This window comes from Otolemur garnettii, unplaced genomic scaffold (assembly GCF_000181295.1).
Source record: "Otolemur garnettii isolate 467f Iridium unplaced genomic scaffold, OtoGar3 scaffold00023, whole genome shotgun sequence".
NCBI classification, from domain to species: Eukaryota; Metazoa; Chordata; class Mammalia; order Primates; family Galagidae; genus Otolemur; species Otolemur garnettii.
The window spans coordinates 6,343,852-6,346,817 of NW_003852418.1; positions in this window are offsets into that span (position 1 = coordinate 6,343,852).

A 2,966-nucleotide genomic window follows, 5' to 3' on the forward strand; every position below is an offset into this window, starting at 1 on the left:
AAAAAAAAAAAAAACTTTGGTTCAAAGATGCCAATAATAGGAGATTTCTTTTCCTGGTCTCTCTGTGGAAGATTGTCAACAGGACAGGCATAATCGGGCTGGCGGCTGGCCTGCTTGGAGAGGGGGACGTGTGCTCCTTTGTTGGGATGGGCTGAATGGGATGTCCCTGCACCCAGACCTGGCCTCCTGGCTAACAAAGGGCCCCTTTGTCACCCTGGGCAAAGTGTGCTGCCGAGGTTGCCACAGCAACTCAGGGACACAGACTTACCGTGCAAGTGACATTTCAGATGCGGGCATTCAAAAATTCAGATTTCTTTAGGTAGAGTGGTTTCCTTCTCTGGATATTTTAAAGGAACCATATATCAAACAAAAGAAAAAAATAAACAAACCCAGGGTAAATGCATAGCCCAGCCACCAAGTAGATCATTGCTATTCAGCATGCTGGTGGTTCCTTTCTTGATGAAAAAGTTGGGTGAAAAGCCTTGTTGAGGGCATCGCTGGGGGCCCTGGGTCAGCTGGATGAGGTTTTTCTTATCCAAAAAGCAATCAGATATCTTTAAAGAAAGTTTGGGGAGAGGGAACATCTGGAATTCCAGGAATTGGACACAGGGCACTTCTTCCTTGTCCTGTCTCTATAAGTCTCCAAACCCTAGGGGCTGATCCACTGCGTGCCAGGCCGAGAGCTGGTTCTTGCTGACGAGGTGTATGGTAGCACGGAGACCCGTGTAAATGTCATCTCCAAGTCACTGCACACAGCCTATCGTAGAGGTCCGGGCAGATACCCATTAAGGGAGTAACAACGCTGTGTGGGCAGAAGAGGTGAGCAGAGGATGGTGAAGCCTGGATAGGTTGCCAACCCAACTTTGGCACTTTTATGGATGAAAGAAGGTAGAAGGAGAAGAAAGGAAGGAAAAGGGAGAGGAAGGACTATTTCTGCATTCTTTCAAAGCGGGAAAGCGTGATACATGGCGGGGAGCAGGCTTACGTATGTTTACACAATTGCCAGTATAACATACAAGATATTTCTCCTCAATCCTTTATTGTGACAGTCTAGTAAACAATGTGGGGAGAATATTACATTGAACACCTGTAGATCCACCATCTGGATTCCGTCATTAGCATGTTACTCTCTTCTCTCTGGGTTCTATCACATAGTCATCCATCTAGCCTGTTCTCTGTCCATTCATCAAGCCATCTTCTTTTGGGGGCACATTTCGAATTGCCAACATCCATCCATACTCCCTAAAACACGTCCGTGTGTAAAGGTCATCAGTTAGAGTCCAACGTGTGTTTACCTTTTTTTAAATGAGAAATTTATAGATAATGAGATGCACAAATCTGAAATGTACCTTTGCTGAGTTTTGACGAATTTGTCCGCTCGTGTAACCCAAACCTTTTAAATATAGAATGTTAGGGTCACCCCAGAAAGCTTCCTCATGCCCTTCTCCATCCATTTCCTCCACTTAACATCATAGCAAAAGACTTTTCCCATGTTACCCCCTCATCTTCTGTTCATTCAATTCATTGTTTAATCACTAGGGACTTTGCTGTCCCAGGCACAGGGGATGTGACCCCACTGTGATGGCAAGTAAGTTGTCCGGAGCTCCAGGTTGTGTGGATCTGAATATCGGGTCTAGGATAGATTACCTAAACTCTGAGCTTCACTTTCCTGAGCAGTAAGCTGGGCATGGTGACATTAGCAACAACCTTATAGGTTTCTTGGGAGGACACATTATGTGAGATGATGCATTCCAAACACTTAGACAATAAGTGCTCAATCAGCATATTGTTTGAAGGGAGGCCACCGCTGAAGACTTTGTAACCCTTTCTCTTTCTCATGGTCATGAACTAAACTACAGTCCCTGTCCATTTTGGGGCCATTAAAAAATTTTTGGACCAGGAAATTTGGGCTTTTGTAGAACAATTGTCCAAAAGCCAGAGGTCGCTTTGGAAGGGAGCGACCATCCTTCAGTGGGAGAGTGGTCAAGAGACTGTACCAAATGTCTTCTTGAAGGTGGAAGGAGCAGCCAACTTTATTCTCCTTTTCTTAGACCTGCATATCCTTGAGGCCACTGCAGGAGCTAGAGAACACAGAGCCAAGTAGGACCAAAGAGGAGTATCGCTTAGTGGGTTAAACACTAGTAGACATTTTCTAGTGTAAATGAAAGAGCCTTAAGATTACATATTCCTAGGGGCAGCACCTGCTGCTCAAAAGGGTAGGGTGCCTGTCCCATATGCTGGAGGTGGTGGGTTCAAACCCATCTCCATCCAAAAAGAAAAAGATTACATATTCCTGAGTCCAGGAAGCCCTCCTTGCCGACCAGAGCCGAAGTAACTGAAGATAGGCCCAAAGGAAGGACCACGACGCAGTCATCATCTCCTTCACATGCCTAACTCCTACTCATCCTACAATGCCCCTTCACATATCTAACTCCTGTCATCCTACAGTGCCCCTTTCACATGCCTAACTCCTACTCTTCCTACAAAGCCCAACTCAGCATCACCTTCCTTAGGAAGCACTCTTCATGTTCCCATTTCACTTTGTTCTTGCCTCTATTATGCTTATCACGCTGTATTTATTTGACTATTTACCTGTCGTGTCTCTCCAATCAGGCTGTGAGCATAAATCATATGTCAATTACAGTTGAATCTTTAGTCTTGGCTTGGGCTCAAAAATATTTTTCATATATTAAATTAACCAACATTTGCCAAACACTTTCTAAGTGCCAGATACTTTACACGTATTATCTTTGTAAAAATGTTAATCCTCTTACCCAGTGACTATGGTAAATCTGGAGAGAAGAGGGTAAAGAAAATAGAAATATAGAATAAAAAATAGAGTTTAGGCTCGGCGCCTATAGCTCAACCAGCTAAGGCACCAGCCACATACACCTAAGGTAGCGGGTTCGAATCCCCAGCCCGGACCCGCCAAACAACAATGACGGCTGCAACCAAAAAATAGCCGG